The following is a 27,626-nucleotide window of genomic DNA, read 5'->3' on the forward strand; positions in this document are numbered from 1 at the left end:
CTAATACGTAGCGAGAAACGATACGCTCGAGATCAAAAAAAAAGGTCGTGCGAACTCAAACAATTTTCAAAGAAGGAGACTTTGTACTAATTCACAACGATCATAAGAAAGACAAAAGGGATACCGAATGGTTAGAACCATATCGAATACATCCAGTCAAAACATCTTATTATGAGATAATAATTGACAAGGTCGTTAAGAAAATTCACGGTAATAGGTTAGACATATTTTTCAAGACGTTCATCGTAACTACAACACTAATTTACGCTAAGCTTGGTGAAGGAATTAATTTTTTACCATTAGAATTATAGGTAGAAATTTATTGCGACATATCAGGCGACATTGTACGATGGTACGTACCGAAATCCTTGCGGCGCGACGTGTTTAATTCGCTCCACGGACTTTCCCATCCAGAGATACGTGCCACGCAAAAATTGGTGACGTCGCGTTTCATTTGACCGTCCGTAAATAAAGATTGCCGGACTTGGGCACGACAATGTATCCCGTGTCAACGATGCAATGTCACCAGGCACGTATTCTCACCTGTCGGAACGTTCGAAACTTCAGCAGGCCGGTTCAAGCACATACACATAGACATTATCGCGATGCAATATTCACAAGGATACCGACATTGTCTAACGTGTATCGACCGTTTTTCGCGTTGGTCCGAAGCCATTCCCATCGTTGATATGGAAGCGACAACCGTTGCCTCGGTTCTCCTCTCTACACGAATAGCTCGTTTCGGCGTACCTTCGAAAATAACTATCGATCAAGGACGCCGATTCAAACTGGTAAACTGCAACCGGTAAAAACTGTAATTCCGACACAAAACATTGTATGGTTATGTCGTATCGTCACGTATCGGTACTTTTGCCTAAGCCAGCCCGCACTCGAAGTCCATTGTTTATTGTGAACAACATACAAATGTAATTCTCATCTACTGGTCAATAAATGTTATATAGAAAAAAAGCACTCGTTCTCATCCGATCACGAAAGTTAAGCAGCGCCAGACACGGATAGTACTTAAATAGGTGACCGCTTGGTAACTCCGCGTGGTGAAAAACAAAACACCTTTTTGTTTTTCCAATCCTTTTTACTTCCCTTAATAATCTATTTTCAATAATCTATAATCTAAACATGAGGAAATAGAAATGTTATAGTATTACATGACTAATACCATATATAACACTCATTCTTGCATACATTTTTTCAAATATTCTTTTTTTGTACATTAAAAGCAAATAAATCACTTATTTCAGCTAACGTTCATACCGCGCATAATGGAATCATTCTCGTCTGAAGGCAATTTGAGAGATGGGGTAGAGTTTGATTCTTTTGATGTAAAAATTTGATTCCTCTGTGGGACATGCTAGCAGAGTCCTTTTTAGAGATATTTTTTATTTTGTTTGCCCACTGTTGATTTATAATGTTTGCGAATTCTTGTTTTGACACAACTTTATTTTGTGCAAAAGGTACTTTAATTATTCTGAATCTTCTTTTTGATCGTAGGAATAGTTTTATTTTAGATTGTTAATATTGGATGGTATCAAGCTTTTGTCTCGTAATTTTTTTTTTTTTTTATTATAGGTATAGGGCTCGAAAGCCGACTTTCTTACTTTATTATTAGTACGGATTCTTGAAGAGCGGTTTGTATAAGTTTTTTTATTTTGTCTATAAATGAGACGATTTGCCTCTTGGTTAGGTTGACATTGTTGTGGATACTTAGGTCGCAGTACTTTTCGAGCTGATTTTGTAATTTTTTCTAGTTTATTTTTTTGTACTCGCACCTGGGTTCGTCACTCTGTGTTTCTAGGGTTAGGAAGTCAGATGTATTTTTATTTATCTGTAATACGGGAGCGTTATGGTCGCATTCGTAGTCTATAGTTTTGAGCCTGTTATTTGCCCGTAAATTAGGGAATTGTAATTGTGTGTCTCCAAGGCATATGTTTAGGTATGAACCTTCTTTTGGGCAAGAGTCAATCCATTCTTCGTGCGTTCTTAATGATTATTTTAGTTCAATTGTGTTTGTTGTTCATTTAGGGCTTTGAATATGCTTTTTTTGAAGTCTTCGATAAGTTTATTACGGTATGGTTTGTTACGGATATGGTTTTAATTGGATTTGGATTTTGCATTACGCGTGGTAATAAATTTGTTCGATGTGATTGGTTTTCAGAGACTTGGTTTCGGCTTATTCCTTGTCTTAGGATGGCTAAGAAATTTGACTACGGGGCGAATTTGCGGCTTATTTGAGTAACGCAAATTGTTGATTCTTTGCATTTGATGATATTCTCGCAAAGTTTTTTGCAAAGTTTGCACTCGCTTGGACCGTGCGGCTCCGTGCAGTTTGCATTTGTGACATTGCGTTATGTCATTTTTTCTGACTTTATCCAATTTACCCTAAAGTAATTTAGACGGTTCAATTTTAGTAGGTAACTAATATTGCTTTGTGGGGATACTTGGATTATGTAAATTGGAAGCAATTCATTGTTCTCTATTGATCTTTTTATTGAGAAGCACCAATATTTTGTCAATTGTACGTCAGACATCTGTAGTGCTTGTAACTCTGCGAGTATCTCTGACTCGGAGAAACTATTGTTTAGACCCTTTAGTAAGACCGTGTGGTACTTCTTTGATTTGGGTGTATATGCGTAAACGCTGTCTTAGTTGCAATTACGATTTCTTTCGCTTTGTTAAAGACTGGCATACTTCGTAGGAATAGCACATGTTTATCTGTGTGTATCCGTTTAATATGGAATGAATTTGTGTTTAGAGTCTCTTCAAAGAGTTTTACTGTCTCCTTCTGGTCTTGATTGGTAATGTATGTTGGAGGCGATTTGTCTCTATTTGTGGGGGGCAGTGGTGTCAGCGTTCTTTGTTGTAGAGGCTGGTGGCCTCCCTGGGTTGTGTCTGACTTCTCGGTAGCGTTGCCGCTGGAAATTCATTGTCCATTTCGCTGGGCTACGCCTGGGACGTTGAGGTTTTCGTTGATGATAGTATATCTCTCTCTCGATCCATTCTTTATTCTCTTTCGGACATGTGATTTCCTGAGAGGCCGTATTCCTACTTGCTTTCTTCCGTAGGCTTCCGTTCTTTTTCCTTATTATAGTGGTTTCTTTTATTGTTCCTATTTGAGGGTGTTGCTGTATCCGAGATAGGCAGGACTCTTACGATTGCAATACGCTGAACCTATTTTTCGTTCGTATTGCCGATAATGGGGAGCCATCTGCTGAATTTATGGTTTCGTTTCATTCGCGGTCCGCGTCTCCTGTCGTGCTTTCCTTTTTGCTTACACTTTCCTGGCTACTTTGTGCCCTGTTATTCCTGTTCAACAGGTTTGGTGGGCGGTTGAGTTTCCGCGTCCTTTGGGTGCCAAAGCTTGTATTGCCAAGAAAGTTCCTGATTCACTTTTGCTATATTTTTCTTTTGGTTGTTTCTTTCCTTCTCTTATTTTCTTGATTGTTTTTATAGTGAGCATTATTTATCACTTTTCGTTATTGAGTTTTACTGTATAAATTGGCAAACTCACTAACAGGCCTTGCGCCTGGTATTTTTTTCCAGTGAGGACCGACCTGCTTGGGGGGTTCCCAGCACTCTGACGAGAAAGAATGCATTCAGCTCGGTATGAGCGTTAGTTGAAGTAATCAATTTTGGTATATAATATTACTGAATAAAAAGCTTTTACGTCGTACAATTATGTAAGAGGATAAAAGAGATATGTAAAATCATGCCCGGTTTCGTTTTCAAGAAAATGGACTGTGAAGTTAAGTAGAGGCAACTTCATAATTGACTTTCGCGAAAACAAAGCGAAAAATGTCATTTTACATTTTCGACTTCATTTTCGCCACGCGCAGGGAATCATCGCCCTTCGGTTTGTGTCACAATTTTTGGCACATGTATTTTTGCACTCTCTCAAACGACGTACGTATGTATAATACTTGCACATTCTCCAATTCCCAATTTTGAATACATATAACATTATCGGAAAGTATAAACAAAGTAATATATAAGTAAGCATGTATGCGAGAATGATACAACATATGGTGATAATCGTTTAATGCTAAAAAGATATTTTCTTCATGTATACGACCATATCTTATTAATACTTAGCCAACCGCGCCAGCACAGGCCAACCTATAAACTGCCCATCGTGCATATTTCTAAGTAAGGAGAACATCTAAACAAACTCGCAAAAGAAATAAAAAGTAAAATAAAAGATCATAATAATAACAAATTCTCAAAATTCATAGAAACACTGTATGCGCACGTGCAGTTTTCTAAGTAAGCAGGACTAATATTCACTAATACTTGAAAAACAAAAAAGTCTAAAAATTATTTAAGTCGTCAATTATATTTTACGGTAATGATTTTGTTTAACGATTTCACATATGGACGAGAACGAGTACTTTCAACGCGGTATGAGCGTTGGCTGAAGTAATCAGCTCTGTTATTTCATGTTATCACAATAGACAAAATATTTAAGAAAACATACATGTATCTATGAGGATAAATGGTATTTTTTTTAGACGTGCATACAGATACATAACATTTTTCCTGGCTTCGTTTCCCACACAATGGATTGTGAAGTTCCGTCATATAGGTACGCGTATACTTAAAAAGTAGCGAGTCAAGTGGACGGAACTTCGTAATTGATTTTCTGGAAAACCAAGTCTTGTGTTAAAAATTGTCACTTCATCATCGACTTATTTTTGTATAGGAAATCAGGCCCTTTCGACCTGCACCATCATAATACTCTAATTTTCTCGCCTACTTCAATTTTGAAATTATTTAGTTTCACTGCATTGCGTATAACTACCAACAGCAAAATATTAACATTCACGAACGGCTGTTCTGACAACGATCATAAATCGTCAAATCCACGTCATTCCATACTACCTGACAGCGGACCGTTAAGGTTTTGAATTGACCTTTGCACATGGCCCAACATTACATTTGCCACCCATTACGTAGGGCAATTAGGATCCGTCCCTTGTCCCTCAACACCGACAAACGCAGCAGCCTGTAAAAACTGCAATCATTCGACCAAGAAGAGTCTTTTTTTAGTCTCGAGTCTAGTCTTGTGTACAGTTTGGCCGTGATTTGAACTTCATTGTAATATTATACTTAATCGTTCTCGTGAATAAAAGCCTACAAAATTTAAAAAACACGGTCAAATTACGTTACTCCTTCTTTATCATAAATTTTACGTGACACTGTACTAGTTAGGTGACACTGTAGAACGGCTTCTTTGGTCTCTATTATAGTAACGCGGAAAGATCGCCGACATAGAGACAATGTCGGCGACGAAGAGCAAATGCCAACAAGCAGAAACGGTCGGAAAACTCGAATAGGGCTTAGCGGCACTCGGCAACAAAACTTTCCAACGGCGGTCCAAACATCACCGAGGCGCAAGTGCCGACAGGCCTAATCAGCCATCGATATCCGTAAGGTTCTTCCTTATAGGACATTTTTTGTAATATTGGAAGAAGGCGTAGGTAGCAACGGTGGCGGACGCGTAACGAACGCGCGCGTAGTAGAGATATTGATGGATGACGAAAAGAAACGAATCGGATCAAGAAAATAGTTGAGTTGTAACCGAGGGGAGAGAATCGTCAGTTGGAATCGAGAGTTGTACGTAAATACCAATGGTCAAAGAAGAAATCGGCAAGTACTTAAAAAGAAAAACACAAGGAAATAACGGCAATACATCCAAACCAGCTAGCTGCTGAAGCGAGCAAAACTCTCGTAAAAAGAAGAATAAAAAGAAAACACCCCACTGACCTCGCTACAGAAATAAAATAGTCAAACTCGGATAAAGTTAGAAAAATTTAACAAATGTCCAGCTGGACAAATTGTAAAGTGCAAATTAAATATAAATATAAAAAAAAAGAATAAAAAAAAGAATAAAAAAAAAAAAAGGAAATGGATTGCATGTTTGCCCATATAAGAGTAATCCAAGCGATGAAAACTTTGAATAATGCATGTTACTTAACACCCTGCTGCGGTCTTCAATTCAACTAAATTATTCGGTAAGAGTTTGAAGAAGAAAATTACCTTTGCATACAAAGATTCGTTTTCGTTTGTTTTATCTTCTAAGTAAGGACCGGGGAAATGTAGTAATATGTTACTTATATCCTTCATAATAATTTTCATTGCAAAGAACCGGTACATTCTATTATCGCAAACAAAATTTTGGCATTAGTGAAATTTTTACAAACTCTTATTTTCTCTTTGAAATGTTCCAATGTATTTATAACATTCTCTGCTATTTCTTTCGCAGCTTTCCTACGCGGGTCATATTACCATCTTATAATATAATTTTGTATCAGTGCGTTCCCTAGATTTTCTATGATCGCACGTCTTTTTCTCAAATATGTCGGTTTCAACGGTCGGACAAAATTTTGCTCTATACGTTTAAAGAATACAAAAGTTCTTAGAGAAAGAAAGGAGAGCAGTAAGAACAAAGAGACCCGAAGAGCGCGCAGCAGGGTTAAAAAGAACATGAATTTAATTTCCAAATATTTTGGATTCTCGCATCCTGATATTAACCTTCTGCTTAATCTATTTTCATTGTTAAGAAACATTTTAAACACAATACTATTTACAATACAAAGATAAAATACTTTATTTTATGTACCGCGTTGTGAAAATAAAGATAGTTTATTTTTTACTACATATTTAAAATATTTTATTCGTACTGTAAAACAACAACTACTTAAAATGGTATTTAAAAGAAATATCCAGAAAGAAAATTCAGAAATAGAAATAACTTTTTATTATATAAATATCTAACTCATCGGTTTCATCGGTTACTCTGTAAAATACTATTTCGAATCAATTTTACAGTCTCTCACACCAGTAGTGACAAGTTTTTAACCGCAATTAAAAAAATATCGTAATCAATATTGAAGTAGTCGAGTAATAATAATCTTTTAATGTTTCGAAAATCATATAGAGTAAATAGAAAAATAATTATTTGCAGATAATATTGACATAATTTAACCGTTTGAGCCCCAGGGGTCTTTGAAAAACCAGGGTCGAAACGTGCCGAACGGCACGATAGCCTCTTAATCGATTGCGAAGAGAAACAAGCGGCACAATAGCGCTCGTCATATTTGTTACTCTTACGAAATACATCTATATATTTATATACGCGTACTATTAGTTTATAAATATTTCAAGTTTTGTTCAATAAAAATCATCAAGATAACAATGAAATACAAAATACCGTTAGTCGTCCGTAGAGTTCAAATGTACTGGGACTTTTCGACACAAAATCTAAACAGCCCGATCACGCTGTTTGCTACTCAATCGGTTAAAGAAACAACGATACGTCTAACGTGCGCGTGTGTCTGATAACGACGATACCGCGCTCTCTAACTTGTTCCCCGCCGAATTAATCTTGGGTAACAGCTTTAATGCGCGTAGAACAATTGACAAAGTTAAAATTGGAAAAAAGAAATATCGAAGAACAAACGATGAGAATGTTTCAAATTGTTTTCGACGATTAAAACGAAATTTACGAATACAACTGAAGCGAATGCCGCGACGCGATTTACGACTGAACGAATGCGACTGAATTATCGTACGACGATGCGAATGATTAACGATACACGCGTGTCGATGCCGCACGCATTTGAAAGACCCGCACGAGACGGTTTACTAATCGTTCGCTCGCTAAAACGATACTTACCTTCATCGATGCTTGGAGATACTGTTCGCAACTGAAGATTTCGCACAGGACTGTCCACTGATCGTTACGCCTGATAGAACGACTCTGTCCTCTCCACTAACGCTTGCAGCCATGTCCACGAATTCTTGAAGATATTGACGCACCGAGGAAACCTGTTCAGAAAAGTATCAACTGATCATTACGACTGACGAAACGATTTCACCTGCACGAGCGCTTGAAGAGCACTGAGAAATTGAAACGGTTGTTTAGTCCACGTTTAGCGATACGAAGGCACGGAAACTGACTCGATGCTACATGTTCGCGATTGAACTACTCGAACGAGACTACCAATACCGTTGTTAAACTCGAACGTGTTAGACCCAAGTGCGAGCGTCCAGTGAGACTCCAACAAGGCTCAAAACGAATGACCCCAAATACGCACGCTGATTGGTTTTCAAGAAAATCGTCAAACGGCATATTCGCCCGCAGGATGGCGTTTACTGCGCGAATACGCCCCAAGTGGGGCGATCCTTCGCTGGAAGAGCGTGAACGATACCTGGATGAATGCCATGCATAGATATTATTGGCCGAGGGGTAAGGGGCGCTCGACCGTTCGGACCGTTAAAATCCGTCAATTATCCTTACAAAAAACTCATAGCATAGGAAATTAGAAATACTGCTACGAATGTTGAAGGGAATCGTTTTAGCTGTTGGAGTACCCTTCTAAAATAGCGCCTTGACTGTGAAAGCGAGCTACAACGAGCTACAACGAGCTACAACGAGCTACAACGAGGCAAAAGCTACGTACTATCCAAAATAAACAATCTAAAATACAACTATTCTTACGACAAAAAGAGAAGATTGGCAAACAAAATAAAAAAAAATATGTCTAAAATGTTCCTGCAGACAAATCAAATTTTTAGGTAAAAAGAATCTAACTCTATCCCTTCTTTCAAACTGCCTCCAGAGAAAGCTCCCCTCCACCAAGATGCAGGTATAGCGATAGAGAAAATCAATAAAAGCATGGATTATTATATTAGCATAGTTATTTCATAACATGTAAAACGACGGAAAAACTATACGATATCGGTCATTATCACTAGTGCTACGAGTACCTAATCTTGTTAATAAGCCTGTGCTAATAATCTCTTCATTGTATCACAGCAATGGCTAATTCTAATGAGAATTCATTAAACGCCCCTCTCCATAATCCTCACTTCAACCCGACATATATATATATATATAAATGTATAATATATTTTATGAATACAGAAATAATTATATATTTATGTTTTCCAATATATTTTCTAAAATAATTATATATTTAAAGATTATTAAATAATAATGTTTTACATAAACAATAATATTTATATAAATAATTATATAATATATTTTTTTTGTTTAAATTTTAAAATATATATAAATTTTTATATAATATAAATATTTATATTAAAAGTATATTTTATTTATATTTATAATTAATAATTATATGTTAATATATACTTATATATAAGATAATCTATTTTTAAAAAAAAATAATGCATTTTTTATAAAAACATCATTTTTTTATATATATATTTTTAAATATTAAATTTTTTAAAAATATATTATTTATAAAAATAATATTTATAAAAAATATATTTTTTATAAAAATATTTTTTTAAAAGAATATTAAATATTTTTATAAAATATCATATTATTATTACTATTGTTTAATACAATATATATATATATATATATATATTCAAGCAAATTTTTAAATATTTAAATTTTATTAAATTTCCACTTTTTTTCTTAAAAAAAAAAAAAAAAAGAAAATCATAATAATTTATTAATAATTTACATTTTATTAATTTTAGTTATTAATTTTTAAATATTATATATTTATTTTAATTTAATTTTAATATTTTAATTAAATTATATTAAATATTTTTAACTTAAATAAAGAATAATATTATTTATATAAATATAATAAATTAAATTAAAATCAATATATTTATACTCTATAACGAATTTATAAATTTTTTACTTAAAATTTAATCAAAATTAATATAATTCTTTAAACAAATTATAAACACTAACAACATATTTAAAAAATTTTTTTATTTTTAATAAATATTTACATTAATAAATTTATATACTTTTAATAATTCTTGAAATTTTAGTATTAAATAAAAAAATAATTAATATATTTTTAATAAATTATAAAAATAATATTTTTTAAATTTTTAAATTATTAAAATTATTTAAATTAACATTTATATAATAAGCTAAGTTCAAGCTAATAGGCTCATGCCCTATCGATGAATTTTTAAAATTTTTATATAAAACCACATTTCTCACAAATGAACCAAAATAAATAAATAAATATTTTTTAAATAACTATACCCTAAATAATTATATTTTTAAAAATTTATAGTTTTAAAAATTTTATTATCAACATTTAAATAATAAATTAAATATAAATTAATAGATTTATATTCTATTAATAAATTTTTTAAATTTTTATATAAAAATATATTAATTATTTAAAATATTAATATTAAAAATAAATTTCATTAAAAAAAAAATATTATAACTAAAATATTTTTATTTAAAAAATTAAATAAATTTAAAATCAATTTATAATTTAAATATTTAAATACGTATATATATATATATATATATATATATATATATATATATATATATATATATATATAATAGGATAAATTTAAGCTTATAGATTCATACCCCGTCGATAAATTTAAAAAATTTTTATATAATTTATTTTATAAAATTTAATTAATATTATAAATTTATTTATATTAATTAAATTTAAAATTATATTTATTAATCTTTCAATTTTATCAAAATTTAAATTAACAAATTTAAAATTATCCTCCCCCCCAACCCAATTTTACAAAAATTAAACTTATTATTTTAAAATTTTATTTAATAATATAATTTAAATTAAAATTTATTTTATTAATTGAAATTTAAATTAATAAATTAAATTGATTAAATTTTATTAATAAACTAAAATAATATTCTTATTAAAATTTAAATTGAACTGTATTTTTCTTTAACAATCAATATAATTTAAAATATATTTATTAATTAAATTTCAATTTAAATTTATTCTTTCCAAAATTTAAATTATAAACTTATGTAATATTTCTATTAAAATTTAAACTAATAAAATAAATTTGATTTATTTCTAATAATTAATATAATTTCAAATCTATTTATTAATTAAATTTATATTTAACAATTAATATAATTTAAAATCTATTTATTAATTAAATCTAATCAATTTAAATTTATTCCTCCCAAAATTTTAATTCATAAACTCAAATAATATTCACATTTAAATTTAAATTAATAAACTAAATTTCTCTTTAACAATCAATATAATTTAAAATCTATTTATTAATTAAATTTTAATTTAAATCTATTCTCCTTAAAATTTTTGGTTCATAGACTCATAATAATATTTCTATTTAAATTTAAATTAATAAACCAGATTTCTCTTTAACAATCAATATAATTTAAAATCTATTTATTAATTAAATATAAATATAAATATTTGGCTGGTAGTGCAACTGGTTTAATGGAGTAACGTTAGTCCTGAAGAATCACGGTGACGTATATTATGTACGTTAAGTAATAAAGAACAATGCTTTTATATAAATATTAGAATATATTAAAATACCAGAATTATAGAATATTAGAATATATGAGAATACCAGAGTTATAAAATATTAGAATACGTTAGAATATTAGAATACAATAAAATATCAGAAATGTAGAATATTAGAATATAGGTTAGACTATACGTTATAATAAAGGCAATTTTTGAGCTTTAGAAAAAAATTCATACATAATTTATCATGTTTAAATGTTACATTTAGTCCCATTTAGAAAGATAAGAGTCGCCTGAAGATTCTAGAGATATTTTTACATAAATAAGAGTAGTATTTTTACTTCTAATAACAAATAGGTTGAAGAATAATTGCGTATAAATATTTAAAGAAATATAACTCGTAAACACGAATATGTGTATACATTTAGTAACAAAATTAAATATCGCTAATTGTATACGTATAATAGAATAATTACATAAAATCTAATCAATATCAACATTAGATACATATAAATATTCTTTTTTTATATTAGATTATTCATATAAAAGTTTATATAACCTAACCCCAATCTGGAAAACAATCATGGATTTCAACGACTACTGACAATTGAATATGAACAGAATTATATGCATTCATCATTATTATGTTTGAAACTTATAACCAATTGGGATATGACAGCAAAAAATCATATAACAGAGGTCTTAGGAAAATATGTACTGTTCTTCTTATCTTCATAGAATGTTTGCGTAAAAAATTTCAAGTAAAATTTTGTTACAAAACTGCATGTTACTCTTTGTGTTTTTTAGGCTTTGTAACACATGAACACAACTTTTAAATTCATACAATTGACAATTATTAAGTTTAAGATTGTGTCACTTAAATTTAAAAAATATTAAATAGGATAAATGTTTTAAAATTTATGTAGATATTGTAGCTGCTGTAAGTATTATACAAGGTATTCCTCCAACTCTGTTCACTTCATTTTTATTGTTTCAAATAATAAGAGAAGAATAAGAATTATTTACAAAAAATTAGGAAGAAGACATACTTTGTTGTAATAGTTTCTTTGTAGGCGAAAAGGTAAAACGCTCTGTAGAATTTCTGTTGTCAAGGCATATAACTTTTATGTCTGACTTCAATAGAATAGGGATTATATTGAAAATAGTTCCTCATACATTTGAGTTTGTCGAATTTATTACTTGCATTGTGAAATATTTCTATTATATTTTGCAGTGTTACTGATATACTACCCAACAAAACATCCAAAAATAACAATTGTAAGGTTCGAGCAGGCCAAAAAATTGTGTTTCTGGTATGAAAAATATGTGTGGTTTAGACTTTCACAATGTCTCAATATCAATATTCTTGTAAGAATAACGCCAACAATCTAACACTGCTGTTTCTAATAGTCACTATTTACTGTTTGTATCTAAAATATTAAACGTGTACTTATCTAAGCAAAGGTTGTACTAAATTACAAGCCTCATTACGATAAACAATATATGCACACATACACATCTAAAAAACACTAATAAAATTAATCTTTCTGTAAAGAAAGATAGAAGGAATCTTAGTAACACTGAATTTTACAATTAATCTAATGAAGTACTTTTATGTTCATTATTCAACATTTTATGAAATTGGAATATAAGACATTTCACTAAAAAATGAAACTGACATGAAGGTCTTAAAAGATCTTGAAAGGACTCTGAAGATCTTTTGTATATGATATCACCATATATATATATAAAAGAAAATACATTGTCATCATATTAGATCTGTTTTAGAATCTAAATATATTTTATAACTTACTGTTTTCTGTTATTTAAAGTAATAAGAGATATTTCAGATAGACAAAGTTGGTATACATCTTTTATAATATCCTTTTGTAAGTTAGATTTAGGATACTCAGTAATTTGTTAAAGTATTTGAAGACGACCTCTAAATCTTTATTATACATGAAAATTGTAAAATAATATCATTCTTAATAGTTCGCTTAATAATGTTAAAACAGTCTGATAGAAATCATTTGTCGCTATGTCTATTTAATGAGGCTTATCATTTTGTTAGGCCATAAATCTCTTAAATATACTATAAATATTTACACATATTAATAAGTCTGTAAGTAGTAACCAGTCATACGAGGTTCTAAACATGGTTTCTTCTAAGTTACATGTACCATTTTATAATCATATAGGAGATATACATTATATTGTATACCTAAACAAATATTTTTTGAGCCGTTTGCTTAAATAAGAGAGAATTTATTTTAGTATAACCAAAGAAAAAAAATCTAAATATTTTCAAAATGTATATGATTGACTGTTTTCATAATCATTATTACTAATATTTATTACTAGTAATAGTAGTTAGCAATACTAATATTACCAACTACTATTACTAATACTTTGTGGTCGTGTGCTTTTTACATTAACAGCAGCGACACGGTAAAGTCCTAAGTTTCTATGTTATTCATTTCTGGTGGTTTTAGACAAGTCCACAGTAACTTTGTAAATAGGTAGATGTAAAATGACAAATGATAATATTAATTAAAATCGTTTTACATATTGTTTTTGGAATATACAGTAAAAAATTCATCTAATTGGAAATTTGCTGTACATATATATATATATAGATACATATCTTTTCTTTCTTTTTTTTTTCTTTTTTTCTTTTTTTTTTTTTTTTTTTTTATTTAATTTGTACTTTACAATTTGTCCAGCTGGATATTTGGTAAATTTTTCTAACCTAACATACATACATATGTATGCAATATCTGTATAGATGTATATTTCAATATTATAATATGAATGATTTCTTATTTGTATAAAATTAAATTATAACTTCCAATGTTCATAAAAGGTGACCTTCACGGATATTTAAATTGTTGTCTGTTTTAGAACTTTAAGCGCTACATATATACATAGAACACGAACGTGAAAACCACTAACTTTCAAATAACCTTTTTATGAGATATGGACGTCACAGCAGAAAGGAAGTTTCCTCTCTGGTCATAGATTAGAAGATTAAAAATATGTCATACTATCACAATTATATAATAGAGGTTTATGTAATGGATGGAGTGTTTAAAGTGTTCAATTTGTTAATAGTAATTTTGATGGAAGTGCAGAAATGCTACCTACCTTTCCATTTCGATGATTCTTAGACATGTCCTAAAACTCAAAATTTCTAACAACTGTGAGACTGCAATAAATGTCTATTATAACCATAGATATACAAAGAGTTAGAGTACGCGAGTCATATAGTCTTAAATTATCGTGTAAGTGGATGCGATATAGGAGTAGAAAGAACGCTGCATAAAAGTGTCTTCTGTCCTTGTCTAATCAGGCATGACACTGACAATGTTTGTGTTGGCTATACACTTATATGTTTGCTATACGAACGAGCATGCGTTATTAGACAAGGACACAAGAGGCCTTTATGCAGCGTTCTCTTTCGCTTTCGCTTTCGCTTTCTCAGCTCGCCCTCGCACTCTATCCTTATATCTCTATGATTATAATTTACAGCTAAATTAAAAGTGAATATGATCTATGTTTCCGATTTGGTTTAGATTTTTCAATGCCGTTGCCAGAGGGTTGAGTTGCATGAAATAATAACGAATCAATTATTAGAATAGTAGGCGAATGATTAATTAGATAACATTATTCTATGAAAATAATATTTTTTATTATTTCACGTAGTGATTCGAGAAGCTAACTCAAACTCAATACATAGATAATATTCATTTTTGATTGAATTACGACAGATATTTCTTACAGCCTCGAGTATGTTGGTTGTGCACGGTGTTTTAAGTTCGCTTGATCCCCGTTGATAACAATGGTTAAGATTACTCTATTTACATATTACAGTATAATAAGTATACTGCAGCAACCTGCATTTGGTATGGCAATGCTCGAGTGCCATGCTATAAAACTTCAACTCGTTTATATTTATATTATTTAAAATCTCGTCAACTTTATATTTATTTGTATTAAATTGCAATACATTATAACAGAAAGTCCTTATAACAGTACATTATAACAGAAAGCTTGTATCTGTACTGATACAAATTACAGTAAATGTATTAATAGCGTGCGCGTTAATGGAATTATGCAGGATGTTCGGTCACAGGTGTAAAAATATTTAAGGGGTGATTCCTGAAACTAAAATAAAGTCAAAATCAAGGATAAAAAAAATTGCGTTTCGGGCTCTGTTTTTTTAGTTATTCGCAACTAAATATTAGTTTCTTTCTGAATGGACTCTCCACTACTATCTTGTTACATAACATGTTTAGATTTTAGAAATTTGGTAGGAGGGTAAAACAGTTCTGGAAGGGCAGGATCATTTCAACAGTCAAACATAAAGAACAAACATAAAGTTTAATTTAGTAGAGGTTTAGGTTATTCTACTGTAGATATTTTTGAGCCTTTCCGTTTTTAGTTTTTTAAACGTTTTGATTTCTTTTACTTTTAAATATTATTTGTCATTCATTTACGATTTTTCTTACAAAGCGTCGCGCAAGATGGTTTACGTCGTCAAATGTCATAATATTCTTTTCTACGATTTGTGCTAGGCAAGCCTATGTGTCGTTCGATTTGAGGATCCCTGTGCGTCTCGCTGTTTAGGCTGACCTACTTTTGTTCAGTTAAGGAGGTTTGCTCGGACACAGAGACATTTCGGCTAAGTTTTAATTGACAATAACTAAAAAACAAAGCTGAAAACGCAATCTTTTTATTCTTGATTTGCATCTTATTTTAGCTTGAAGAATCGCCTCTTAAATTTTTCTACAGCTGTAGAGTATCGCCCTGTATATGTGTATATATATATATATATATATATATATATATATATATATATATATATACACATACAACCCTGAGAAACAAATAGCGTGGAAGAAATCTGAACACATTTACCATTTATAGAAGACTAAAAAGAAAACACCCCATTGACCTCGCTAAAGAAACAAAATAGTCAAACTCGAAGATGGTATCCCGCTGGGGGTAGCCATCCACATATTATTTAGCAATTAAGTTAGAAAAATTTACCAAATTTCCAGCCGGACAAATGGTAAAGTACAAATTAAATAATAATAATAATAATAATAATAATAATAATAATAATAAAACTTACCATTGGGGAGCTGAAGGTACTTGTTTAGTTTAGAAATTTAGCTGTGTCTGGCAATAAAAACGAACTGATCGCACGCTCGATGGCCGCTGACCATTGATATTGAGCCGATCGGAGGATGCTCGATCTTCGATTCCATCAGCGATTAGCACGAGCTGTAATTGGAAAATAATATCATTTAGGATTCAATAAAATCGTCGAAAGTATTAGTAGAGTACATTTGTTGACAGAAAGTAAGACAGAAATATTTTGGCAATTGTTTGAAATGCTCAAAGTTTTCGCCGACTAGTGGTAAAATCGAAGGATATTTGCGTAGTTGAGAAAAGGTAACGTACCTTTTCAAACGGTTATGCCCATGCCAGTCGACAAAGACATAAAAGGTTGGTGTTTACCAATATGAGTTTTCATGACGAAATATTTTAGAACTTAAAGTAGACCCAGACGAGTAATTAGCAATCGAGGCTTTTGTTTTCTCGGCTGGGCCATTCAAAGAATTCCTAACTAATAATGCGGTCGAACATGTTACATTCGGTACTCCACAGGCAAACGGAACACCGATGCTGGCAAAATTGTCGGAAACACCCGGGAAATGGCAGTCTTGAGTCTAGAGTCCAGTCGAATTCGCCTAGAACAATACAATTTGCAGGTCAACGGGAGAAAGTCTTTCGCAATTGTTGTTTGAAATAAATCAGCTTGGCTTCATTAAGCGACAGGAATAAGTGACAAGCCTGAGCAAGAAAATGAACGCGTCTACGACAGAAAACATAAAAATGCGACAGGGTATCAAAATCGACGATACGTGATGATCGGATACGTGATTCGGACGTCGCACCGGGAGTAGATAAGGAATTGGTACCGAAATTTGAAAGCCCCTACGTTATTAAAAAGATTTTAGAGAAAAATAGATATGTTGTTACAGATATAGGTGGGTTTTAATTAACACGTATGCCCTTTACAGGAATAGTAAGAGTCGATCAGATGAAATTTTGCATTTCAGAGGATAATTAACAATTAATAATTCGATTATTTATAAAGCACACCTTCTGTCATTTTACTTTTGTATTTGCGTGATTACCTCGAAAATGAAGGTAAATTCGCCGGCGATATTTTCGATATGTGTGTATACCCATGCGATATACATAGGTTAAGAATATATTTTTGTAATATTTATCGGAAATCCGTGTCTACGTATGCATCGCATTATTTTAGATTTATTGTTACATCAGTTTTGGTTTGATTTTGCCGTCGGAATATCTTGCATTTTATTTGACTACATCGTACTGACAAGCTCTGTTTGGATTCGTTCTGTAGTTCGTATTTCTTTCGTTTATGTTAATGAGAAGTCGTAAATTCGTGACTATTATCAAGGTCGTCACTATTGTCAGGAATGGCTGTAGACGGTTATTTTACGACTTTCTCAATTAGCCTCTTTGGAAACTTAGAGACAGTCCAGACCATCACGAGCTCTGAAACAGTTAAGCATCCCTAAATATGCCCTGACCGTTTTTCTATCGTATTGTGTGCTAAACGCTTCAGTTGAAATCTAGGCATCTTTGTAAAGTTTTAACCCTTCTCCTTACACTTTGTACTCATCTTAACAATAAAGGTTATCTTTATATATGTATTTAGGATATGTCTATATATTGTAGTATCTTTAATTTTGCGCCACCTTCGAAAAGGTTGCGGTATATATAATATGCTGTTTAGTAAGTGAATGAGTAATCCTAACTATTGTTATACGTGCGTATAAATAAAATATAAATATGGTTGACATTATTTAATTCTTGTAATATTCCTTATTTGTATAAATACAAAGAAAATTATTTGTCACTTTGCAATGCATTTCAAAATTGATAATATTTCTTTGGAAAAGATTTTTCATCTTATTATACATTCTTTAGTGTAGCGACCAATAATACAGGGTGAACGTAAAACGGTTTTCATTGTTATTGATAAGGCGGTAATTTCTTTCTATCTATTTATTACTCTTGTTTCGTTTCTTTATACTTATTAATGAATAAACAATTGTGTGGGCTATCCAGTGCTGTATGCGAATAAGGAATAAACCAGCTATACTGCGCCAGCAGTATTATACTTTGAACAGTGACAGAGAAGGATATTTCTATAACTTAATAGTGCGTCAGACATCACTTCGCGGCGAACAGATTTCCGTCGAAAATGAATAATTCGCAGAAGATCGTATCCTGTGACGATTTATGCCGACTAAAGAATATACAATGACCACTTAGATTTATATGTCGGGTTATCGTTAGAAATTTTAGGCGTGAAATAATTAATAAGTATAACGAAAGCTATTGACAATGTTCCTGGGCTCAATAACGAATCCACGGTCAACGGGTAAACTCTTTGTACAATGGAATACATTTTGTAGCACGCAGACACGTTAACTCAGACGCTGGGTTACTTTCAGACTGACAGCCAAGACGATGACAGTAAACTCTCTAAGGTGATTGCAAAATAAAAGACAGATACAGTCACATATGTCAAATACATATAGATCGGGAATATCAACAAATTCCCAAGCGCCGTAACTAGGCAGTCCCGCGTAAACCAGCATTGCTCCTGATCGAGACTTGATTGCTTATACAGCGTATCCCTCAACATCGGTACCTCCTCTGTAAGACATTTCGTTCATCCCGTGACCGTGGCTACGTTCGGCGACCAGTTACGTCACCTCGAGCCCAAGTATTGGGGATCTTCCTAAAGAAAGGCCCGATGTCCCTACATCTCCGACATATATAAAGATTGACGTTACTGTCGTTGAAATATTTGGGATAATTTTGTATCTGTCTGTTTCCCCTTGCCTATTGAGAAAGGCACTGCTATAACCGCGTGACAGGACAAAAGTTTGAACAGGAGGAACGAAAGTGACGTCATAAAAGATAGTTGATTGTTGATGAGATCTCAATGGTATCTTACGAGAATTTGCGAATAATTCATTTAAGACTGCAAGAATTCAAGATATATAAAAAAATATTTGGTGACAGAAATGTATTTCTCTTCGATGACATCTCTTTCATGCGATTATTCCCAGCAAAAGAACATTGTTGTATTGTATAAAAACAGTGGTGTGCTGTAAAGATTAATTTATAGTACCAAGTTTCATTCTGCGAACTCATCATTAATATGAGGTAAAAGGACGATACAGAGTTTATCGACCTATTAGATAATTTACAGTTTGGCGAAATAACAACTTCTGAGTTTGAAATACTATGAGTGCGAAGGAGTGATATATAGCAGTAAGAATATTCCAGATAGTAAGATTCGTAGACGAATATAACACAAAAATGATTGATGAATTAGCGAAATTACGTCGTGTGTACGTTATTCATTGAGTAGGCGAGAGTCGGGAAGCAGCTGCATGCGAGAAAAAAACTTCCGAAAATATTATTCATGCAGATGTAAATAATCATGGATAACTGTTGCATGCAATAACATTAGCCGAGGGATCACGAGTTATGTTGCGACGAAACATACCAATTTCCGTTGGTTTGATAAATGACGCAATGGGAATGGCAAAGAAATTTATTTGTCAGAAATTTATTTGAAGAGGTCAGCTGAAAGTGAGAGAATTGGAAGCAGATTCAAATATGCTGACGGCTACATTCCCATATCTCCAGTAATAGCAATGTTTCAACTGACGAAATGTTACGGAGATGTTGAATAAAGAATGTCATCGCTTGTGCTAAGCTGGACAGTAGCGGTACACAGATTACAAATGGCTATAATAGATAGGACCGTAATTGATCTTGGCAAAGAGAATTTTGCAAAAGTGCAAATCTATGCCGCTTCTAGTCGTGTGGAAAGTTTAGGCAGCTTGGACATATCTGATCTAGCATCGAATGAAATTTTTAACAAACCATGTGACGAAAGAGCACTTGCAGCGACCAGTTTCCATGGAGAAACGCTCAGACACAAAGAAATGAAATTGGCGAATAATAACATATCATTCGCAATAACAATAGTTAAGAATGGAAAAGTAGGAAATTTGCAAGCTATCTCTACAAGACGTATAAGATTACGTCACAATAGCTTAATTCAATCCAAAGTAATCAATAAACCTTTAGAATTCTATCTTGCTTTTGGCATCTAATGTGAACAAATGGTTATTTATAACAGTGTCCTCTGCGGGAACCAATGCGGCTTCGCAAATCGTGCCCAAAGACGAGCAGGTTATTATCCGCTAACTGTGAGAGGGCGATTGCGAAAACCGGTAGGCGTTTTCAGCTACTGAAGATACCGTAACCCGTTGCGATTCTTTCAACCGCAGCAGGGTCGAAGGTTACAACAGCGAATAGTTGTTTGTAGATATTTGCTATTATTAATTATTATATCAGGAAATCAGAATTTATATTTCAAACGAATATATATTTCAAATCGAATTTATATTTTCAAAATAACGCCCTTGTAAGTTGGTAATAAGTTGAACGCCCTTCGCCGACAAGAGGTCGGATTGATAGCTCGTCTACGCACTACCTCAAATTCTCTTGCAGCCGCCTCATTCTCGCTTTTGGTTCGCTTCTTAGAACTCGCGACAGAATTTGTTTGTACAACTCTACAATTCGCGCGATCCTCGCTGCATCCTACAAAAACTTCATCGCAACCGTCCGTGTCGTTTCCACCCGACGCTATTGCGGTTATGTTTGTCGCAACCGATTCATCTAACGAAATTTTGTTCATTACGACGGTGTCCTTGAGACAAGCACTCGTGGGAACTACAACTGCCTGCTTGTGTTGCACGTTCTCGACACGAGATAGATCTACCTCACTCGCTCCCGTCTCTATGTCTACTTTAAGGACCTCTGGAAACCCATCGGAATTCTCGTTTTTTATTCTACTAATGGAGATATCTCCCCTCTTCATGTTTATCTCGACGGTATCCAGGAAGTCTGTACCTATCAACAACGAGTGTTGCATCGCAGTGTTCGGAACTACGTGTATCGTTATATGATACAATTCAGCGTCTATAATAATATCTGTCGGAAATTTCCCGAGCGTAAAATTTCTTTTAGACCCGATACTGTGAAATTCAATAATGTCTCGACTTAATTTGGGCGCTCCGATTCTTACATACTGATTATACCGCATCAAGGTTAACTCGCTACCGGTGTCTACCAGCGCGCTCAGTTCGAAATTTCCGATCTTCACGTCTTTACCACGCTTCGTCGGTAACAATCGAAACACACTACCAACCTCTTTAATGGACTCGCTCAGATTGTCGCACCTCGATGCAATGTATCCGTATTCTCTACACTTGAAACATTTAGGTCCCCTCGACTTGTTCGGACACTCTGCACACACGCGTTCTTCATCACCGCAATTATAACACCTTTTATACTTCGCTACATCTTTCGACTGCTTGTATCTTCCATTGTCCTTAGCTCTCACCGGTCTCATAGTTGACTCTGCTATACGGGATTCTTGTTCCTCATAGATGATAAGATTTTCTTTTAGCTCTTTTATTGATTTAGCCCCGTACAATATTGTTTTATTGACTTCTTTGTCTCTTATTCCATCTATGATGTACCTTATCTTTGCTGCTTTTTCCATATTCATTTGACTGGCTATACCAAGCATTCGGTACATGTACGCTGTACATCCTTCGTCGTCTCTTTTTTCTTTTTGTTTCCTGCAGTTTCCGGTGTATTTGCCAAGTGTTAAATTTTTTCGAAAACTCCCTTATCAGACCTTCTTTTAACTCGCGCCAAGTTCTAGCATGGCACTCATAATTCACAAATATTTTTGCCGATCCGTTCATCAACTTTTTTGCATAAATTACCTTTTATTCTTTTGTCCACCTACATATGCTTGCAGTTTCTTCGAACGCCTCGAACCATTGATTAATATTTTCGTTGTTTTCGCCTGTAAAAACTTCTAAGGCGTCTTGGACATCCTGAAAACTTACTGTTGTATACCTACGTGCTTTCCTACGGAATTTGTCAGGTTTTTGATATACACCTCGCACGTTCCTTTTGCTTTCTCTTTCGTCTTCTTCGTCGTCTTCAGTTTCGCTTTCGTCGTCGCTCTCTTCTTCCGACGACGTATTCTCTTCTTCCATCGCCGCCTGTAGTCTCACACGTAGTTCAGCTTTTCTTCCTCTCGTCTCTAGCCCCATACTAGCAAGACGTTCTCTTAATTCTTTTGTCCTAAGCTTCTCGAGATCTTCGTCTTCATCTCGATCACGCTTAGTTTTTGGTATTGCCCCTGAACCTTGCTTCTCCGTGGTCTTTTTACCGTTTGCTGGCTCTTTAGGACTTGGTTGTCCAGTACTATATGCTCGACTTAGCCTGGCAACCAACACTGACCTTGCACCAGATATTGGTAGATTTAACTGTGCAAGCTTGTTTCTTAATTCTTCCAGCGTTAGATTTTCCTCACTTGAAAACTGTTCTTCTTCACAATTTGCCATTTTCAACTCTTTTCTTTTCAGCACGAGTAGTTCCGTAAAACGTGTCGTTCTCTGTCTGGTTTCAATCCCGGATGAGCCCCCAAAATGTAGTATCGGAAAGGATAGGATTAGGATAATTTAGATTTGTAAAATTCTCCTAATGCTATTTATTTAAGATAAATAAAAATAACAGAGATTTATTGGACAGAGAACGATAAATGTTCAACTTGAACTAAACGCAAAAATCTTATTCTACTCAAATCACTCTCGCAACTCTATAACTCTAACAACTCAATCTCTCAAGAACGCTAGCAACTCTGGCAACTCCGCTGACTCTTTCAACTCTACAACTCTACTCCTCCGCTTCTCGACTAACTCTGACCTCTCGATAAAACGTTCTCACTTCTCGATCAACGTTATTTTGTCCTTTTCCTAATCCGGTCCTGTTTTCGTGCCGCAAGGACTAGATGACTTTAGTCAATAGGTTTTTCTCTTATGTAAACCAACAGCCGAAGGTCAGACGACAATGTTTTGGTTTGTTTCTAACCAGGTTTTTTCCTCACGATACTACAATACACATGTATATATATGTCGGATGCACGTCAGGATTGTGGGTGGGGGTGTTCGGTGTATCTTCGTTGGAATTAGCCATAGGTGCGGTGTAACAATGGTTGAGTTTATTGACACAAATTAGAGAGATTTGCAGCGTCGATAGATAATCGCAAGGTTTCGATATTCGCGGCACTATGACAATGGTCTCGGCTCCGGCAACGTTTCCGCGGTCAACGGATACTGGACTTTACCCTTCGTTTGCGTCTAAGTTACACTATATGTTAGAGCACGGGGCAATTATTTCGTATACGAAAAGACAGGTCGATTACTGATGAGATCGCACTAGAGAGTGTCTCTCCGTCGCGGTGATGCTGTCGAAGAAAACTATGATGGGTGTGCCTAAGGGCACGAGATCATCGGATTCGCGGAGAGAAGTCTTCGCTCGAAGGGTGAGGGAAATTGACGTTGCTGTTAATTGGTCAATTTCCGTGTTGGTGGTTAGAGAAAGATATTAGCTGTCCTTGGGGAAAGTTGCTAGCGAGAAGCGTCGTTCGTGGAAGGATAGATTTCTCTTATCTTCCCGTAGTTGGGGCACGTGCCATTTGTCTATTTGAGAGACTTTGTGTAATTGAAATTTAATATTCGTAGCGGGTCCTCGCCCAGCTAAACATATACTGTGAAGATGCGTTGGCATCTGGCAATCGTCTTACCCGAAGGACAAAGTCTGCGTGTGGCGAGCCACGGGACAGAAATCGTTGAAATGTTTACCGTCGTGCCCCGTCCCAAGTATTTCTTTTAAGGAGAGCTATAGAATTACTTCATGCCTTTGTTAGACAAAACGTTCATCCCTTGACCGCGACTACGTTCGGCGACCGGTTGTCACCTCGAGCCCGAGCTCACTATCATAAATTTCGAATAAGTACAGTCGGATCGAATTACAACAGTTTCTTAGTGCGGCTATGATGAAATCTGGGTTACAGCGCTAAAGGGGTCCTCCCACCGCTCCAAAGGGGGGGCTCCGGTGTTCTTTCATCTCCGACACGGCCATTCTGACTATCACACGTCCTCGGGTGGATCTAAAATATTGAGTTTTCCTAATGTTAAACTTGATATAACTAGTATTTTGTTCCTTTATAGTTTAGCTAAATTATATTGTACTAGTTTCTTTATGGCTTAACTAACTGTCCAAATAGGTCAAGGGCCCAGGTTAACAACAAAAATTTCGATCGGACGTTCAATGATAAAGTAGGGAAGAAAAAAAACACAAAAGTCAGTAGCATTATGATTGGTATTCAAAGCGCCAGTTGCATTTTGTGAGTTACCAGTCAGACCGTAATGACATGACAGATCATTTTCGATTTCGTACACGGACGAGTCTCAGTCTGTTGGATCATATTACCGCACTGGGCGTGTGTGGAGACACTGAGTACGGGTGCATTGACGTAATAGGTGTGTATGAAGACACTGAATGCGAGTGCAGTGTATGGAGACACTGAACACGAGTGCATTGATGTAATAGGCGTGTATGGAGACACTGAATGCTAGTGTGTGGTCACACTAGGCTTATGTGGAAATATCGAATGCTAGTGTGTGGTCGCACTAGGCTTGTGTGGAAATATCGAATGCTAGTGTGTGGTCGCACTAGGCTTGTGTGCTAGTGTATGGTAACACTAGGCTTGTGTGCTAGTGTATGGTAACACTAGGCTTGTGTGCTAGTGTATGGTAACACTAGGCTTGTGTGTGGAAACACTATGTTACATGTCATAGTCATAGTGTTAATGATCCTCTGAGATCGGTGTAGTCATATCGTCATTGTCACTGCCGTTGTCATCACTACAGACGTCCAACTCAGCAGGAACGCAACTATTCGGCATTTTTCTTAATCTGTCATGACTGTATTTATACGATCGTTTGCCATCTAATGTCTTTAAAGTATATCTATCCCCTTCCAAAATCTCTGCTATTACGAATGGACCCTTGAATTTTGGCTCTAGCTTGGTTTGGTTTCTTTCCTCGATTTTGCGCAATACGAAATCACCGACATTAAACCTAACCACTTTAGCTTTGGTGTTATCGAATCTTTCTTTGTCGTGTTTGGCGCTACTTGCTATATTTTTTGTCGCCTGTTGTCTTACATCGGAGATATCTATTTCTCTTTCTTCAACGCTATCAGGTAGTAACAAGTCGTACGGTCTTGCTGTCCTACCGATTAGTAGTTCCAGTGGGCTCGCTTTAGTCACGCGGTTGGTGGTGCAATTCAGGGCCAATTGTATCTCCCCAATCGCGTCTTGCCATGATCGACCGGTCGTCTCTACTACCGTGAACATATTTTTCAACGTACTCATAACACGCTCTACCTGCCCGTTGGCTCTACTAGCACCGGTCGCTATCAAGTGGACTTTAATTTGTTTGTTTTCACAGAACTCCTGAAATTCCTTGCCCGTAAAACATCTACCCTGATCTGCTATTATCCGGCAGGGACTGCCGAATAAAAATATAGCGGACTTGAGAGCTTCGATGGTGTTAAAGGAGTCTATCTTACGGGTATGATGTAAGTGTACAAACTTCGTGAAAGCATCGACCAAAACAATGACATATTCCTTGGAATCCTTTTTACCGCTTAGCTTGCCCGTTATGTCCATGTGGACCGTATGCCAAGGTATGCTGGTCTTAGGTATAGGATGTAGCTCGGCCTGGATCTTACCCGAGCTTGCCTTCGAAACTCTACAGGCATGACAGTTCTCTACGAATTTGCGAACGTACTTCGCCATTCCTTCGAACCAGTAATACTCGTACAGCTTCTCGAGCGTCTTATCCCAACCCAAGTGCATAATCGACTGATGCACATGGTTGATAACGGACCATCTAAAGCCTCTCGGGACAATGGGCAAGCAGAGGGTTCTACCCCTCCGCTGCACTTTGCGATAGAGGATACCTGAGCGCAACTCATAGGTATTCGCGATATCTTCCGCGAGCTCGTCGTTTCGTAGTTTGCGGGTAGTTTCTATAATTTGCGGGTCGCGACGCTGTTCGGCCAGTAGCCAGTCTTCCGATATTTCGGCCAAGTTAATTTCTTTCTCCACAATTTTGTCAATTTTACGGTGGCCTAAGTCTACGGGATTTCGCGAGAAGAAATCTACGTGGGACATCCTCTTCCCTTCTCGGTACATAATGTCGAAGGTGAAAGTCTGCAAGTAAGCCCACCACCTGTGGACTCTGTCGTTCAAATGCGCTTTGTTACTTGACGCTTTCAGCGAATTGCAATCCGTAACAACAAGAAATTCTCGTCCGTGTAGGTAGTGACGGAAATGCTTGATGGCGTTTACGACTGCTAACGTTTCTAGTTCGTAGGAATGATATCTAGATTCCGCGGGGGTAGTTCTTTTGCTGTAGTACTCGATTACTCTATTTTTACCTTCGACTTTATGCATCAAGATCGCTCCGTAGCCCTCCGAGCTGGCGTCGGTATGTAGCTCAATTGGGTAATTAGGGTCGAATATCATTAGTACCGGCGCGTCGGTCAGGACGGAAACTACCTGTTGTCTGATTTTCTCGTGCCTATCTGACCATGTTATGTTTTTGCTACCTGAGGTGAGCGCATACAGGGGTTTCATCACCTGCGAGAATTTAGGGACGAACCTACGGAAATACGAAGCTAACCCAATGAATTGTCTGAGCTGAGTGACGGTCGTTGGCGCGGGTAAGGAACTTAAGGCGTGTATTTTACCCGGGTTGGGGCGAACTTCTCCGTTATGGATTATATATCCCAAGTAGAGTACCGTTGTTTTCAGAAAAGAGCATTTCGCGAAGTTGAACGAAAATCCGGCTTTCACAAGAGTATCTAGTACGGTGTTCAACCTTTCTAGAGCTTGATCTATCGAGTCGGCAATAACTAAGACGTCATCTAAATAAACGACGACGTAAGAATACGCAAGGTCGCCTAAGGCGTTAAAGATGGCCCTCTGAAAAACGGACGGTGCATTTTTCAATCCGAACGGCATCGTTACATACTCATATTGTCCGTCGGGTGTAACGAACGCGGTATACTCCGTTGAATTGGGATGTATGGGGATTTGGTGGAACCCGCTGGCCATATCCAGGCTAATGAAGTATTTCGCGTTCTGCAATCTCGCAATTTGGTCTGCGATAAGGGGTAGGGGATACCGATCCGCAACCGTATTTTTATTTAGCGCTCGGAAGTCTACGCACAGTCTATCCGAGCCGTCCTTCTTCTTCACGA

General features: G+C 34.9%; 3 long non-coding RNA genes across 5 annotated transcripts; 2 read left to right on the forward strand and 1 right to left on the reverse strand.

The window, feature by feature from the left end:
• Positions 1–305: 305 nt before the first annotated feature.
• LOC125386712 lies at positions 306–14,797 on the reverse strand. Of its 3 annotated transcripts, none has more exons than XR_007227090.1 (4): positions 14,439–14,797; positions 7,691–7,842; positions 631–812; positions 306–543 (listed from the first exon to the last, which is right to left on the reverse strand). It is a non-coding gene; the product is annotated as an uncharacterized LOC125386712 (long non-coding RNA). The 3 variants fall into 3 exon arrangements; XR_007227091.1 differs by having other exon boundaries at positions 631–750; positions 14,439–14,796; XR_007227089.1 differs by lacking the exon at positions 631–812 and having other exon boundaries at positions 14,439–14,788.
• On the forward strand, positions 11,174–12,580 carry LOC125386715. The gene is made up of 2 exons (XR_007227095.1): positions 11,174–11,305; positions 12,529–12,580. It is a non-coding gene; the product is annotated as an uncharacterized LOC125386715 (long non-coding RNA).
• A 1,776-nt stretch (positions 14,798–16,573) lies between the features above and the next one.
• On the forward strand, positions 16,574–17,312 carry LOC125386719. Its single transcript, XR_007227101.1, has 2 exons — positions 16,574–16,805; positions 16,968–17,312. It is a non-coding gene; the product is annotated as an uncharacterized LOC125386719 (long non-coding RNA).
• The last annotated feature ends 10,314 nt before the right edge of the window (positions 17,313–27,626 follow it).

Source organism: Bombus terrestris, chromosome 17 (genome assembly GCF_910591885.1).
Source record: "Bombus terrestris chromosome 17, iyBomTerr1.2, whole genome shotgun sequence".
Taxonomy (NCBI): Eukaryota; Metazoa; Arthropoda; class Insecta; order Hymenoptera; family Apidae; genus Bombus; species Bombus terrestris.